Genomic DNA, 18,112 nt, shown 5'->3' on the forward strand with positions numbered 1-18,112 from the left:
TGCTGAGGAAGACGTGAAATACTATTTAGACCCGAAAATGAAAAATCTAGAATATGAAGAATGTCCTCTGCCAATCGAAATTCTGCCTCTCGAACAGTACACATGTGTAATCTACATGGACAGATTTGCACAACACTACGATGTAGAGAAAAAATCCTACAACGCAGCGTGCGCGATTGTTAAGGGTCGCTGGCGCTTTGGTAAATTCAGACCAATAGTCATCAAAACTGAATCACTCAGAAACTGCTTAACTCAGCGAGCTGAAATTAGATCTTTAAAGATGGCACTTGAAAATGCCGATCGCGAATTCCCCACACTAATAGTGTGCGATTCGCATTTCTGCGTCAGGTCTTACAATAATGACTTGCAGAACTGGGTCAAAACGATTACAAAGATGACACAGGTGCCACAATAAAGCATAAGAAGCTTTGGGAACAAGTAGTTCTTTTGCAGAAAGAACTACAAAAGACTCACGTGATACATACACTGAGTCATCAACGTGATGGCGTTCACGTTGCAGAGAATTCATTGGCCCTCAGAGCCACGGCAGAAGCGGTGCAACCGGCTTCCGTAGCCACAAAAAAGCATTCCGAAAAATACATAGACGGGGAAACGATGCTGGCGGTAAAAGCGTCTTTGAAAGGCGACTATGCAGCATTACCTGTGAACTATCCACTCAATAATACATACATAATAGATGCAAACTCCGTTCCTTTTGCTCAAATCCCTGGAGTGGGGGATAGAGTAATTCCAAACACGAACAGGAGAGTCTTCTTGATTGAAGCAGCACACAGGGATTGGCTCTAAGGCACCAAGAGATCAAGGAATCTCTAAAAGAATTACAATCAGAATACTGGTGGCTGGGGATGAGCCTGCAACATTACAGATTTGCAATGAGCTGTCCAAACTGCAACAGAGATCGCAGTTGTGAACCGACCGGAGTATTGCCAGGACCCTTTTATTAGAAAGCATCAGGCTATCGATACGCAAAAATCCAGCAGGAGAAATGCGTCCCCATAATATTTAAGACTAGATTCACTTAAAATGTAGACACCAGCGCTCGGCTGACGCCAGAACTGTTATAAAAGATTTGCGAGTCTTTATTGGCACATACGCAATTGGCATGCTACATCCTGACCAGGGTCCTGCGTATAACTCTAGGGCTTACAAGGAGGTCATGGCCAGCATGGGCATTGCATTGAGGTACTCTTGTCCATTCCATCCTGAGGGAAATGCGGTTGTGGAAAGAAAAAAACGGGACATAAAGCAATCTATAACGGCGAGGGTATTCGGTTCGGGTGATGGGTGGGTCCAACATTTAACAAGTATCCAACGTAGTCTTAATAATCTGCCAAGAAATTCTCTGAAAGGTCTCAGTCCATACGAACTATTGTTCGGTACTAGAATGCACATTCAGGATCTTGATAGTCACACTTCAGTGGTAGAAGAAAAATGCTTTGATATCAAAGACTGTTTGGCTGTTTTACAGGACTTAAATGAAACAAGACGAAACCTGAGCAACATAAAGTTAAAGCAACAGCCAACAGCCACTGAAGAAAAACCACCTGTCCCAGCAAGACCGGTCTGGATTCCAAAGATTGGGGATCTGGTCAGAGAGAAGATTGCGGTGAAGAAGGAATATGGGCCTTCTTACAGAAAAGCAGTATACCTGTCTTAGCTGTCATCGGAACGAGATCAGTTGTACTACCGCCCCTTGCTGGTAAAAAGGAGAACCGAGTTGTAGCCATCGACCTGGTAAAACCACAATCATGTAGCCAATAATAAGTAGTAGGCCCAGTGGACTCCCAAGAAATAGAGTACCACAATTTGCTAATCCAAGAGGTTCAAACTGAGAGACTAATCACATTTGATAAACCTGCAGTGAATAAATAAAGGACTATGCAATAAAGCCATGGAACTTGTGCCTCTTAAATCCCAAATTGCAACAGTTTGTCAAGAAACACCAGTCTACAACGATGTAGCCTCGAACTATGCTAATGAAACAAAGAAAAATCCAAAAGCAAATGAATATTCGGAAGCAATTCCAACAATTGACAGAACTTCATCTGGCTACTTCATCAATTTCGATGACTTTTCTGAAGATCCAAGAGAGCCTGAAGAAACGCAAGCAACAAAAAATTTCAAAGACAAAGTAACTGAACTCTTTCATCAACTAAAATAAACCTATCTGATTTCACCACGGATTGAATTTTGGATTGTGTTAGGTGTACTTTTCCTCCTGCTTTGGCTCATCATGGTTCTATGTTTGGGAAAATTCATTGAAGGAAAATACAGTACAATGGACACAGCAAGTCAGAACATCAACTTGGTCCTAAAGTCTCAAGTCATCTCACATCGAGAAAAGAGAACTGTCATCAGTGAACATCACAGCCAATCAAATACCCGGTGGGGTAGCATGGGACAAAACAGATTACGAAATGTATGGCCCGATTGAGCTCTTGAAATATCCACACCAATTCAATGTTTCATTAAGTGACTTTGTAAAACCAAGTACTTTCTCTGATGATTGGGACTTTGAAAACATTAATATGATGTCAGATTTAGTAATGTCAGCAAAATTTACAGAACATGATTATTTACAGGGTTCATCAAATTATGAAGAAATGTATTGCTATAATCCTTTTGGTCATCACTATATGCATAAAACTGCTCAACCTAGAAATGTTTTTAATTATAACCAATGGGAACATTGTGCAACACCGCCTAAAAGCAGCTCAAAAACATTTTATGAGAAATTCCCATACTTCTCAGGGTTTAACACAAGTGATGCAGAAACGTTTTATTTTAAAATGTTAAATAAGACAGGAATGAAAATAATGTTGACAAATACTAAATTGATTTATTCTGAAACATTTTATGAAAAAATGACTACATTTGGTTCTGAATTCTGGAAAAACATTGAAACAAAAACCATCTGGGGTACAAAAGAATGGCAGGTCCAAGGTTTAGAAGCATTATTTAGAGCCTGCATGATCCCAGAACAACTGATATTCTTGAATGACACCATTCAATAGACTACTTGTCTTGGCCTAGCTAAGATAAAAGACTTAAACAAACCGTCTATTCCGAAGCCCACACCTGACCGTATTAGCACTACAGATGTGAAGATAGACATATCCCATATTTTATACCAAAACAGAACACATCCTGATTGGAAAAAATGGTTGTTCTGGCCCACAGACATAAATAACTGTCAAGATAGATTCCTGAACAAAACACAGGGGTTCAAAATGACCAGGCCAGACCCTAGATACTCCCAGAGACAACATCCAGGGATAGTTACAACATACAGTATAGGGAAACTATGCCTCGAATGGCTACAAAAATCCACACTGGCAGAAATTAAGCAACATTTGACTTTACTTAAAGACGGTGCTGACTTGCGTGATTTCATACTGGGACCACGCAAACAGCGTCAAAAACGTTTCATAGTGGCTTGGAAAGTAACGCAAATTGAAACAGAAGAGAAAATACGAGAAATTGATAGTATTAATTTGGAAAAATCACTTTCTGTTGTGGACAATGGGTTAAAGACTGTCCTCCAGAATATATTCACTGGACAGTATTGTATCATCTGCTATTGATATAATAGAGCAGGACTTGCTAATGTTACAACATGGTCAGTCCCAATTACGTTCTATTGTACAGCTTGGCTGGACGTTGCAAAATCTGCGTTCAGGCTACGTGCCATGGCATTTAATCAACACAATGTCATTATTCTCTATCTTTAACCTTACTGATAAACAAATCAGTTTGGCACAAAAAGGAGCAGACTATACGATTCTGAGCATTGAAAAACTTGGGAGATTACCATTGACAATGTCAGAAAGACCGGTCATTGAATGGATAATACACGGAATAATTACAATTCCGATAACAACTTTCCAGTTTAAATATTGCCAAGAGTATATACCAGCGGGCCAGTATGAAAGGTTGGGTAAAGGGTACATCAAGTCAACATGGAAATTACCTTATACACACAAATGTTATAGTAAAAAGAAAAAGGAGGTATTTCTTAGTGGTAACAATTGTAAAAAATCATTAAGCGGTACACTTCTGTGTCAAGGTATTAACTTGCATGGGGCCTGCGAAGGGTCTTCGAATAACCTTTCATGTCACCTGCACGGCACTCCAACGGCAGCTATGTTCTAATAAATGACCACAGCTGTTGTGGCATGGTGCCAGGAAAAGCCTACCTCGTGAGCGTTAGTTCCATGGTCACTTGCTGTTTGCAAGTATTGTATCCAAACAGCACTCCAGACATGGAGGCAGCAATATGGCCTTATTTGAATATCTCTTCTATTCGAATTGATACTTTAAGCAGAATGAAGTCTATTCTTTTACAGACAACTGTGCCTTCGACCTCGTCCAAAGAAACGTATGATCTGCAAGCTGCAAGGACAACGGCAGAGATACATTCCCTATTAACAAATTGCCCTGTGCCTTTCATAGAAATGTTAAGCCAAATCTTAAACATGTCAGATACCAGTGGCATCACATATATTTAAGACAATTTTTTCGGGACTGTTAACACCCTTTGAAACAGTTCTGGGCATCTTTTCTAAATTTGTCCATTCTGTCTTTGGCGGCCTACCTCTACTTTTGGGACTCGTAGCAGGAATTTTATTTTTGATCCTTCTGCTTCGATATGGCAAGCCAAGCCGCAGACAAGACTCCAGCAACGATCCTAGCTATACGCTATCGGGACCGCATCACTAAAGTCCTTGGATTAGCCCGGCTAAGCGATCTGAATATGACCTGTTTTTTTTCATTCAGACCAATCTGACAAAATTGCATCTTACCTGTGCTTCGATGTATGCTATGCGGAGAAGAATGCGTGTTGGACGTCTGTCTTACACTACCATCAACGGTACCAATGGATACAGATACCTTGCTAGGTCCTGTAACGGCTCATGCATCGTGTTGTCCCCAGCGGCTACCCATTCTGATGACGGCATTCGTTGAGAGTTCACCACTACGAGTATGTGGCAGTGGAGTACGAGATGAGAGCAGCATCACACAGGTACAACCTTCTGTGAGCATTGCTGATCCTGACATCGATGATAGCAATCATTCTCACACATGCACTGTTTCGGCATTTTCAAACTCGGTCGAACTTTCACCTAATGTTGTAGACCAATTTTTTGCGAGTCTGTCTGATATGATGTTCTCCCCTGAACAACGAGAATAACTTTTAAAGCAACGAGCACACAGCGTTCCCTGAACTCTGAATTCGGCCTTCAGTTTTTGATAAACACAGCTACTGAAAACAATTGGAACTATTTTTCCCCCGAAAGCGAAATTATTATTTTTTTCACTTCCAAAATATTTACCTTTTTCTGGCACATATACTCTGCTTAAAGTAGAACAATTCTTAGAGAACAGAGCTTCTATTTTAGGAACTCTAGAGACAAAATTTTACCTCAGCCTCTAGTATATGTACAGAATCTGTATAAATATGTGATGGAATTGTCTCGACCTTCTTTTCTTTATTCAGAGCCATATCATGTGTAAATTTCGCAATTCATTCAGCTGATATATGAATTTTTAACTGAATGATACCACTGCTTGAAAAGCGTACAGTACCAACACTCATTTTCGTGTATTTATCATATACCATTTCAAATGCGATTTATGTATTTTGGGGTGGGTTGGAAAACACACATGCATCGTTATATGTTTACTATTGCTTAGTTTTAGTAATGATTGACATTAGATCGTGGAGTGGGTGTTGTATTTCTATCTAGGACCCTATTTCGATATTCCCAATGTATGCCCTTGTATGGCTATAATAAATAATACCACAACATACTAGTAGAGAGAGGGTCTGAGTGTATTTAAAGACCTGGCCTAGGTTTACACCCCCTAATCAATATGTAAAAACACCGAAAACCAAGGGGTCTAGATGAGGCACTATCTCAGTCTGTCATAGTGGTCCAAACTTTAACTGAATTGACCGAATATGACACCATGCCGAGGAGGGTAACGCTAGGGCACATCTTGAAATACCCGTTTGGAATAAGTGACATTGAGCATGCCTTTTACTTTCTATACAAGCGCGGTTGACTATTCTGCGCATGCGCATAGCTAAAGAACTACACGAGTCAATCGAATGACATCACTTTGGAGTCCTGCGGGACTACGCGGCTTACCCGACCTTCCGTCTCAGCACTAACAGACTCTTTTTGGAACAGGGTGAGTTTTTGCAAAACGTGCCATTTTTCCCTGCTACAATTACTACATCTTGCTAAATTAAGGTCGAGACAATAATGAGAACGTTCTAATATTAAGAGGAGGTGAAGCGTTCTGGTTTTTTCTCGGTTGTCAGTAGCGCGATGCTCATTGGCCATGGCACTACGTGTGCACTCTATTTGATATCACGTACCTGTCTGGTTCGTTGCCTCCCCCTGGACTCGGGTCCTGCCAGAGGCAACGATGGACAGGTAAGTTTTAGTGCTACCCTGACGATTTTGTAGTTGTTGAACAGCCTTGGGAGGCACTTAATCGAGTGGTTTGTCTTGGTGGACACTTCACTTTCATATACAACAGGTTGTGTAGTTTACACATTTTTGTGGATTGCAAGGCTTGTATAGTCATGAAGTGTAAATGGGAGACCACTAGAGGTTTGAGCCCTTAGATGCTGAGATTTATTGATTTGATATTTTTTTAACATTAACTTGAGGATAATGCTAGGAATGCTCATACTGATGCAGATTAGAGTGTAACTAAGTCATTTTACCTACCTGCACTACGCACCCGTATCCTAACTTTCTAGAGCGTGGTCTCATCATCCCTGAGTATGTGTCCAGGTGAGGTGAGGCTAAATCGCCGGTCATGCTGGGTGAGTGTTATATTCAATTTTCATTTTTTCTCACTTGAGTTGTAAAAGTGGTACATTGCAAATATTTTGTTTGTTTTGTGTTTTGGGATTATAGATGCATTAAATCATCCACAGACACGGAGGACATGCTACTGATTTAGAGTATCCTTTTGATTTTTCACTTTATTATTCCTTTGGTCAACTGAGATCTCTCCTTTGACATTTTTACTTTGCAGTACCAACGTTGTGAACAGAAGCCCTGAAGAAAGCCTTGGGTCTTCCCCATTGAGACTGAAACATGTTGGATTTAATGCAGTTATTTGTTTAACACTGCTATCTTGCACTGTTCTTGTTTTTAATCAGAAAGATGGCAGATTCTCATTAAAGTTTTCTCTCCTGTCTATCCTGTTTTATCATTGACCACCTTTAATTTTTTGCACTGCACTATAACCCATCATTTTGATACTATTTAGCTAAAAAAGTGTTTATGGGAAGTACCCAGCCATGGTACTAGGTAAGAACATGGTCTCAATGATCAAGAGACCTCTTTGCCTATGAAGGATGACCAAATGATAATATTGATCATTGCAATTTGTTGATGGGAATACTCTGAATACCTTTTGGGTTCTTCTCATTAATCACTACAGACACTTTATTTGCTTTTTTGTCCCACTTTCTTTAATTAATTTGTAGTCATTCAGGTAAAGTTTTGACCACTATGACAGACTGAGATAGTGCCTCATCTAGAGCCCTAGGATTTCGGTGTTTTTATATAATAAATAATATCCTTATAAAGGCATAAGAATCATATCCATATTTAGTCAGCCCATGCAGTCCAAATTAAGCAAGGCTACTTCCCCAGACTCCTAGAGAGTACAACGCGTTCTTTAAACAAAGCAAACCTCCAGCAACCTGGGAAATCCCTAAGCTTCTGTTTTAATTTGTCCTAGAACTCCTGTGAGCACTGAAAGAATGGCCAGTTCTTAGTGACGTCTTATGTCCAACCTTACGTCAAACCCGGCACCTTTCAGGTATAAATATTCTAACGTTGCCTTAAGCAAACACACAGTGGTTTTGGAGCAGAGCGGCTTTCTACTTGCCCGAGAGCCCAGCTGATGCAAGAGCCCACGGACGACGCCCCTCCCTTTTGACGCACTGAGAGAGACGCTGACTTTTTCTCCAGCCGAGAAAATCCAGCTCCGGTGTTTTCAGCCGCCCTTGCGGGTTACTGGGCTGTTGAGTCCTGAGAGAGAGATACCAGACCTCCTGCTTTCTATTACCCAGGTACGGAGCTGACTAAACCCTTAAAGAGAATTCTTGATTCAGAACTCTTGGCAAAAACCAACTTAACTTAAACTGCAACTTATATATTCCTTCCCATGTATTAGGCTTATGTCAGGTACACCGGGGTAGGTGTATTTAGAAGCACCAGTTGAGTACGTCAGTCAATGTTTTTATGTATGTATATATTTTATCTATTTTAAAGTATCATATGGCTAAGAAACCATATCAATGCTTTTACAGTATTATTCCATAATACTACTTTTACTGTACGCACTTTACTTTACTATAAGTATTGCAATTGTGGCAATTCATTTCTCTTGCATGAGAAAGAAGACTGCTCAATAAATAACACCTTTTATTGAAAACGCCCGTCTCTATTCTCTGCACTCTGGTGAAACTAAGTATGCACAATAGCTGTCTATTGTTTTCACACGACTCTAGATACACTCTTATTCTGAGGGAGCAAAGTTGTCATGTTTTATGGTTGTCAGAAGCTAATCCCTTCTTGTCTATCCAGGGAGGTTAAACTCCTTGTTTATTCGAGAAAGTTTCTAGTGACCTCTGAGCTAGCTGGCAAAACGAATTAAGTCTAATATAGTCAGTAGAGACCTAGTCGACCTCAGTCCTACGTCTACACTGCTGTTTATATTATTCCAATGCGCAGAGCCTATTGGGAATATAGGAACTACACGGCAAAGTGAGAAGGGAGCGTGAATCTTGTGAGGGACTCCTGGGTGCGGGAAGATGAGTTGCAGTGTTTTGATTGCGATTAAGCTTGAATTAGCTCCCTTTCCCACATGTGCATTAATTGACAGCTTGGCGTCCATGGTAATTCCAAGGATTCGGACCTCCTAAATATTGTTTTTACAGTGACCCTAGGTCCTCAGGCCAGGTTTTGAGAGAGTCAGAGGTTTCCAGTCACCACAAGAGTATTTTTCTTTTGATCAATTTGAGGCAGCTCCATGGCATTCATTGGTCAACAGATGGGAGGCGACTGTAGAGTTTGATGATCAAGTGTCACATTCCTGCCTAGTAGGGCCCAGTGTAGTATATCCCAGATATGACCAGTGGGACACCATCCCATATGATAAGATTCAGCACACTTATCACACAAGGTTGCCAGTAAGACATAGTATGACCAGTTGGACACCATGTTGTATAAAATTATACATCGTTCGCTTATCACATGTCCGTTCACATATACACGGAGATAGACATTTTGAAAAAAGCCTGGGCTTTGCTTGGCCTTCTATCCTGCTGATGTCCCAAAAGCATACAATCACCCCCAAGCAAGTCTTCCAAGGTAGAGTCTTTTCACCAACTATGCGAGACATTTACCAGGAAGTGGACACTGCTGCTGCCGGCACTCCTTCAAGCCTTTCTCTCCTGCCCTCTCCCTCATACTCTTGCCTTTTCCATCTATACCCTGCCCTATCTTCCTCTGTGGGTGATGAATTCACAAAGGTAAACTTACATTTTTCTATAATTTTACTACTTTGGGTTATCACAAAGGGAAATTTTGACACAGAGTCTAGCTTTACTAGTAGAAACTTACCTTTGTGAATACCGAAAAGTAGTAAAGTTACACTTTTGGTCTAAGCTTACCTTTGTGAATATCGAAAAAAAGTAAACTTACACAAAAATATAGGTGTACCTTTGTGAAACTGGCCCTCTATCTTTCAGGACCAGAGCAAAGAACTCAAGACTGGTGCTAAGAACTAGTGAAGCCATGTTTTGGGAACTTCCTTGGAAGGAAAGGAGTGTTTACTGGCCAGTGTCAGAAGAGGAGCAGACATCTGACCAGTAGGATAGAGAGCAAGGTCCAGCTGCCTGAGGCCAGCTTCAGGGAGCTAGTAACCCAGAAGTCCTAAAGACCCCGCAGCCACAACGAGGCCAAGAAGATTTGAGTGGATAGAAGATTGAGGGCCTGCTAAGAGGTATTCCATGCCTGCATGTCTGGTGTGCCTGCATGTCTGGTGTAACTGCATCATCCCAACCCTCTCAGTCGTGGACTGTCTGGCCAGCCGGGCAATCCCCCGGAGGCTGGAGCCCCCGGAGGCTGGAGCCCCAGGAGGCTGGTTTTTACACTTCGAGGCCGGTTTTTACACTTCGAGGCCGGTTTCGGCCTCCAGGAGTGATGGTGATTGTAACGAGATCCCGGCAGCAGCTTGAAAGAGTTAATCTGGTTCTAGCGCACATTAGCACGTCTGCACATGGGAGGTGAATTTATCAGTTTTGCCTGGGCTGTTTTAAGTTCTGTCTGGCCCTGATCTCGGTACTTTCCATGACTATAGGAGTTTGTTTCTGCCCTCCCTGCTCTAGGGTCCGCAGAGGTTCCCCTCTCAACTTTGGGCCATACAGCAGTTTCCTGTATGAAGGCGGTCACTGTAGTCCTAGATCTTGAGATTTTCCATCTAAAGTTTCTGCTTTCCGAGTTACTACCTATGAAGGTGAAGTGTGCTCCCTAAATCCCAGCTCCAACTGGTTTTCCTGTGTCCAGTGAAGTCGCTGCTCCCGGACTAGTGGATGTGCCCACCAAGTAAAAGGCTTGACCGTTATGGAGGGGTTTTGGGATACGCGTCCATGAGGTTTGGTGCTCTCATGGACATACCTTGATTGTTTACCCCATTACACCACCCGTAGCAGCCCCAGATTGCGGGGAGACCAAGTCCCACGTCTGAGCTCAGTCACGTGCCCCAGGCACAGATGTCCTAGTTCACAGTAGCCCCTTTCACCCATCAAGGGTTTGAGCTAATGGACATTCAACACATGAAATCTGCGCCTCTGCTTGGGTGGCACCCTTGTTCGTTTTGGGTGGTACGTTTTACATTGTGACTGTTTTGCTGGATTCACAACTTCCTATCAAATTCACTGAGTTGTCCAGCCTTGAACCCAGGGATGCTGAGAAACCATGTCAGTTTATGTTGGGTGGTTGGCCCAACTAACCGTGCACTGTTCACTCGGTGCTATGCACCTAAACTAATTTCATTTTTTCAACAAATAATAAACCTTATGTAGTCCCTCTTTTTTCTTTTTATTTACACCTTTTTATGTATCTTTGTCATGTGTATCAATAACCACATAATTTTTGTTTCTGCAGTTATTCACATTCACACGCTACTTATGAGCATAATTCTAAGAATCTCACAACGGGCAGTACAACTAGATACTTAGCTACAAAGACCAAAACAAATATATTACAGTGAGATCAATAATTCACCAAAAAGACACATCCACACGGAGAAGATATAACCATCTAGTCCCAATAGGTACTACTGCACATTGATATGATTAAATAGTAAAGACAAGTTAGCAGCTGCTTGAGTAATTAGTATAGACAAGTTAGCAGCTTCTTGAGTAAACAGCAATACAATTCACACATCAAGAACATTGGATATAAGAGCGAAGTTAACAACAAATGATAGGGTGAGTCATAGTATAAAAAATGGTTCTCTATCAGCAGTGCAATATTGTGATTATTTAGCAATCATCAACTGAGAAAATAGATATGATGTTGAATTACATTTAAAATAATGTTCAGATCAGGCTGTAATAAGGTTTTGTGACAAATCGAAACAATCTATTTTTTGCTATCTACGATATGTTTGAACATCACACAATAACGGGGCATTCACTTATTGTTCTTACATCACACTAAACATCGAAGAACAGCGCCGAACACGCGTTTAGTGTTTGTTTTTACTGATGTGGATGGAGATTGAGAAGGCGGATACCGTTCCCAGATGGTGCTTGTAAAATTGCGGTACAGGGTAGAGCAGTCCGTCTTCAGTGGTAGTGATCTCTAGCTGAAACGCGGGAGCATTGTTTGTTATAGGGGCATCGGCGGTAATGGTTGCAACCTTAACGGGAGTACATGCAGGCTGCAATACGGAGAGGAAGAGTAGCAATCTAGGTAAGCTTGGATTCCAGCATCATAGAGTACAACATATCTTTGTGAGGACAGGTGGCAGTTACGTGAGATACTGAAGGTGTCTTTGTTTTTGTGAACTTTGCAGAGAGAGTAGCGCGACAGTTGGAGTAAACAGGTATGCGGGAACGCATTACTAAAGATGGCAAGTCTTGTTCTGCAGTTCATAAGGTCAGAGTGTTTAATATTGGATTTGCGGTTTGTTTATTTTACAGAAAGAAATGGTGCTGGATAATCAGGTATGCATATTTCTTAAAAGCGGTTGTAATGCTAGCAACTAAAGGAGTAAAAGTAAGCAGGACATTCACTACGTTTCTCGTTTATCACTTAGGGAGTTTTGTTTGAAGCCACAATATCAGCGGTAAGCCGATTGATTATACTCTTATTGGATGAGTTTTTTTGATAGTAGGTACCAATAGTTGGCAACAAGTATGATAGGGAGTGCTTAATATATATATCACATTTTGTTTATACAGGTTAGAGCATTGAGCACAACGCATCAAGGTATGAGAATAATCATAGTACACACTTCAACATATACATGGGCACCCAACAATCGCAATTACATGGTTATTTTGTTTATTTTTTACAGGTTCGCCCCTGATGAAGGCACATTGGTAGTGCCGAAATGCATTGGGCCTTTTTTTACAAATTGTACATCTAATGGCACTGTAAATTATTACATGAATATCAATGTTAATGTTATTTTGACTGTCATTTTGAAAATATATGAAATGTGAATAACTGCAGAAACAAAAATTATGTGGTTATTGATACACATGACAAAGATACATAAAAAGGTGTAAATAAAAAGAAAAAAGAGAGACTACATAAGGTTTATTATTTGTTGAAAAAATGAAATAAGTTTAGGTGCATAGCACCGAGTGAACAGTGCACGGTTAGTTGGGCCAACCACCCAACATAAACAGGCTATATTCACAAGGGACTGACAAACCCAGTAACCGCAGCACCATTGTGTACAACAGAGGAAAAACAGGAAAACGGAGTGCTCCCTAACCCAACGAAAATCAGAGAAACCATGTCAGACATCCGAATAAAAGTGACATATTATGCTGTCGCCGGGCAACAGTTGCCCCACACTTCTGTTTTTGTGAGTCCCAAATGTAACCTCCCTATTTTGTTACTTGTAAATAAAATACCTATTGTGTTTTCACAGGTCCAGCTGTGAGTACTGCCTTGTGTCGTGGGTACCTCCTACTGGAGTAAGTCTGCGCTGCTCAACCACGTTACTCTTATGTAGTCAGGAGCCCAAGGGCAGCACCTAGCCATCCAACCGGAGCGTCTTGGTACCCGAGATTGATCCAGCGCGGCTCTCTAACAAACTTTACTACTCATTTCACCTAACTCGGATATAACCACTATTCACTCATCGGTGGGGCCCATAGCACCGTGAGTCACTCACACATACACATTACATCTGAATCAGTGACAAAGAAGTGGAGCTGCTGGTTAGCGGGGTACCTAGGTTTATACTTTATACATTATATACCTTTATAGACTCTTTTAAACATGTGCTAACCTATTACCTGGAAAACTCTACACCAAGGCACTTCAAAATCTGGTCAATAGATCATCTTGTAGAAGTTAGTTGGAGACTAAGACCAGCTTAATCATAGTAATCCACATAAAAAGTTAACTTTATTCTGTCATGACATTTAATTTAAATAAAATCACAACTCAAGTTTTACATTTTAAAATCAGCTTGATCTATTCATTTAGGAAAAGGGAATTAGTTTATTCAGACAAGAAATAATTTAGCCATTTATTTAGTACATGTTAAAAAGAAATGGAATGGAAATGATATGACCTAACTCTGCCATAAAGAAATAACAGTTGCACGAGTCTCAAACTGCCTCTATTCTCCTTCAAGCTTCAAAATAAAATCTGCATTCAGTCATCTCCATTGCTCCAAAGTTAAAGTCCAACAATATTTCAAAGTCTCTAGCACCATAAAATAGTTCAGACCGACAGCATGTTGTGGTGCAAAGTAAAATTCAGGAGCAAGCTTTTATACCCTTTTGGAACAAGCTCTTTTATACCCTTTTTCTCTAGCTATATAACTAAAGTTTAAACTTTTAGGGTCCACAACTTATTCTGATTGGTCCATCAATGGGGTGACAAAGATCCCCTCATCCATCCTTGGTAGAACCAGTTTTTCAAAATATGCGCAGTCATTTTGTCCGTTCCCATGTATGTCATCTCCGTTTCTTTTTTACACTTTGTCCTTCAGTTCATTCCTTACATCGCTTTTCCGTTCCCAGGTTCTCAGATGCAAAACAACTCTTGGCATCCTCTTGCACTCCTGGGTCAAGCTGACCGTGACATCACCCGCTGGACGTACCAGGCTCCCCGATGACTTAGCCATTCACTATTGCGCAGGCGTAAAGACTCTCAGTCAGCAGCCATTTATTACCGCTAGGCCACACAATCCTCAATGAGAACTAGTGCGAAAACAAACACAGAGTGTTAAAATATAGAAATACTGTTTTTTCTTTTAACCACCCACCAATCTAAACTCACCCATTAGTAAGTTACCTAGCAGAAGCAGCTTTATATACTTATCTAATGTACTTATTTTCTTTTTGCCACGATAAGACTCGCTTATAAAGCAAAACAAACATGCGGTTTTCATACTTTAGCACTATATTAATATGACTCGTTCACAATTATTAACTAATTAATTTTCGCAAATAGCAGTTCGTACCCACATGTAATTTTATGTCTAAGTGTAACTTTGGTGGTTAGTTATTCAAGCTTCACAAGATTAAATTGGTTATGGTTATAAGAGTATGACTTCACAAGGGGTACACACATTTTTTATCTCACCCCTGCTCCATCAAGATCACATGACACCAGAGTTGAATGACATCATCCCCCATACAATACTGCCGCCCAGCCATTGGTTACCTCAAGCCTCAGGGGAAAGGCCTCACCTGAGGGTCCAGATTAACCCTTGCTCTTCCAGTGCAGGCAGGGACAGTCACTCCTGCACTTCACTGACTGATGTTAGTTCCACAAAATGCTTTGGTTTCTAGGGAGCTGTTCCATGTCCCCTGGCTGCGAGCAGAGGACAGGATGTACTCTGGCTGTGCAAGGCCCATTGCTTAATTTGTAAACCAGTAAGTGCCTGGGCCCTCGTCAGGAGGACACTGCAGCTTGCACCACACATTGCCCCTGCCTGCACCGCCGATGACAGCACCAACACAACTACTGACATCGCACTTCTACTAGTGTGACAATTCAGACTGTTGAAGACACACAAAGGTATAATAAGGGCGTGTGCGACACCTATTAGTCGTTTTTAATCTATATTGAATTAACAAACAAATGCTGGTATGCTCATCTCTAAATTAGACAAACAGCGCCACCCAGTGGCAGTCTGACATAAGTTCTGGTGTTGACAATTCAGTGCAGAGCACCGGAAACCACTGCCTCAAATTAAGCACTGGCCGACCACTTTACCACTTTTCTTTTTAGCATTTTGGGGTGTAGCGCCTTCGGGACTCAGATGTCCAGTCCCTGAGCAGAGCCCACCAATCTACCCTGATAAGCTTCTGTTTGGGGTGAGGGCTGCATACAAACTCCAGCCGCTGTGCACTGCCCTCTTCGTTGCTGGGAGCTCCGGTCACCTCCATGCACTGCAGTCTCACAAGGAGCAGTGGAAGGGTCTCCTGTTACCATCAATCCTTCTGAACATCCTTACTATGTGTAAATCTTACTATAGGTACATCTCTGCACATACCACATGGGGTACAGAAGCAGGATATAGCCAGGGCCACTGGGATTATGCAGCAGGGGAGGGCCAAAGTAAGCAGTAGCATTGAGTAAATTAAGCGGCAACAAATGGCAAATTATGCAGCACTTTGTGACAGTATTACTTCATTATTTTGTCATTTTTACACTGTCTGGGCGTTGGTTGCACCTCATGAGCACCAGTGTAACACTTAAATATAGCAGTAAGCAACTAAAAAGGTGACCAGACAACCTATGCAAATGGCCTTCCACTGCGCAGTAACAAGTGTTGCTGTGTTTTAGTAACATTTGAACTATTTGAGTTAGAAACTTTGTTAAATCTGCAGATTATGCAGCAAATGATAGATTATGTGGAAAATGAGACAAATCTATAAGGATGCGCAAAAAGGCAGCGACCACACAATCGAATAATGCCAGTGACCCTGGGTATAGCACGGGGGCAGGATATTGATTTTTAGAGTATGTGCCCATTCATAGGCCCCGCCCACTGCTTGCTGGCACTGAGGCCACACCCCCTGAGGCCTAGACCGCACCCCTCCCACCCCCTTCTCAGAGTCTGGCCCGGGTCAGGGAAGCCTGTGGTACAGCCTTTAGGCGGCTGTTTACTGAGGCCCTTCCTTCCCAACTGAACCCAGCACAATGGGGCCCCTTCCAGCCTCATCCCCAGGCGGGCCGGCTAACAATGCGGGGCCCCGAGGAAGGAGATCAAAACATGAAGGAGGCGCCAGAAAAGGCACCGAGTGCGAAGAGAACAAAGGGATGGACACAAGAAAGTCCGCATGAACAATTAAAACTAAGCTAAACAACCACCCAAAGGAACAGCTCTCCCGTCAGCCTTGAAGGGCCCAATCTCCATTTACCATCATTTTTAAAGGGCAGCCTGTTTCTTGGCGCGCACGCTCCGCCAGTCCGACATTTCGAGAGAACTGTGAGAGGCGCCTCGAAGTCCGAGCTGGCTCCTTGGTGAGCGCTTTGGGCCGACACCCCTGTGGCAGGCAGGTTGCAGACAGGCACATGGGGAGGCAGTGAGCAAGGCTGCCGACACCGAGCACGACTATCGAAAACGTGCCCATAAGGAGCGCATGCAGCCTGCTCAAACAAATAACACTTAAACATTGGCAAAGCCAATAGCGCCACCTTTTTAAAAGTGCTAGCTGACTTTCTGGCGTTGCCAGTGTATGCTGTTGATGGAGCAGTTTAATGAACAATATTTTGTTCAGGCTTGTGAAGCCAGACTTCCATAATGTTTAATAAAACTAATATGTTTGCTGCATGTTATTAAATCAACCTAGAATAAACTGTGCAACATGAACACTTGGGATTCACATTATGCTTATTTGTGCAAAATGCAAAAGAAATACAATAATTATTGTCTATTGTCTTTGTCATACACTAACTGCTGCTCTCAAAAATAATAGCATGTGTTTTTAAATGTGCTTTTGTTTTCCCTTTTCTGTGACAAATGTATATGCTGCTTAAATGTGCTTTTGCTAGGTAACATAATTAATGGGTTAACATTTAGCAAAGGGGGTGGGTAACAGAACAAATGTCAATTCCTTAATTTATGTTTTATGTTTGATTAAATAATAGTTTTCCAAATGAAGCTTGGAGTTGGCTGCAAAAAAATAATGCATTTAAAAAGTGACGCAAGAAGAAGTGGCGCAGAAAATTGACGCTTTCTGAAAAAGGGACCGGCTGAACTAAAGTCACAAGAGAAAACTTATTTTGAAAAGATGAGAAGCATATAAACTTTTATTGTGAAAAGGTTTGCAAAGAACTGCCAAAGGCGACTGTGGAGAGGTTTGCTATTGTGCCACGGGAAGTTCGGAACGGACAGGCTCAAGGTTGGGAGGAAGAGCCGTGACATTTTTGTATTAAATGAACATCTTTGCTACAAAATGTAGCAGCCTAAGGAAGTGTCGCCAGGACTCCGTGCATTAACAATGGGTTAGTGAAAAAGCCCGGACATGAGCTAGGAGATGTCACAATTTAATGTGGCATTAGGTGGTTCAGCCAATGGAGAGCCAGAATTCAGCTGTTGGAATGTGAAAATAGTTAGTTTAGCTTTAGTTTAGGGTATAAGAATTAGCTCAAAGAACAGACTTTGGTCCTACGCTTTTGATTCCAGAGGGACGTGTTCTGCTGATGGACGAACACACGTAAGGAAAGGAGATTTTTACAAAACTTTATTTTCAGGCAATGAGGGTAGAGACAGGGAAATAGTTAGGGTTTGGAAATGCTTATTTTCACTTATTTCTGCTAATGAATAATATTTCTTGAATTTA

The 18,112-nt window shown here is 41.6% G+C and overlaps 1 long non-coding RNA gene across 1 annotated transcript in view; it reads right to left on the bottom strand.

Annotated features, from left to right (window-relative positions):
- Window positions 1–13,684: 13,684 nt before the first annotated feature.
- LOC147668935 (uncharacterized) overlaps window positions 13,685–18,112 on the bottom strand; it is a 66,230-nt gene continuing 61,802 nt past the window's right edge. The window contains exon 3 of the long non-coding RNA XR_015303777.1: window positions 13,685–14,515. This is a non-coding gene — a long non-coding RNA (uncharacterized LOC147668935). The remainder of the gene's footprint in view (window positions 14,516–18,112) is intronic.

This window comes from Lissotriton vulgaris, unplaced genomic scaffold (assembly GCF_964263255.1).
Source record: "Lissotriton vulgaris unplaced genomic scaffold, aLisVul1.2 SCAFFOLD_313, whole genome shotgun sequence".
NCBI classification, from domain to species: Eukaryota; Metazoa; Chordata; class Amphibia; order Caudata; family Salamandridae; genus Lissotriton; species Lissotriton vulgaris.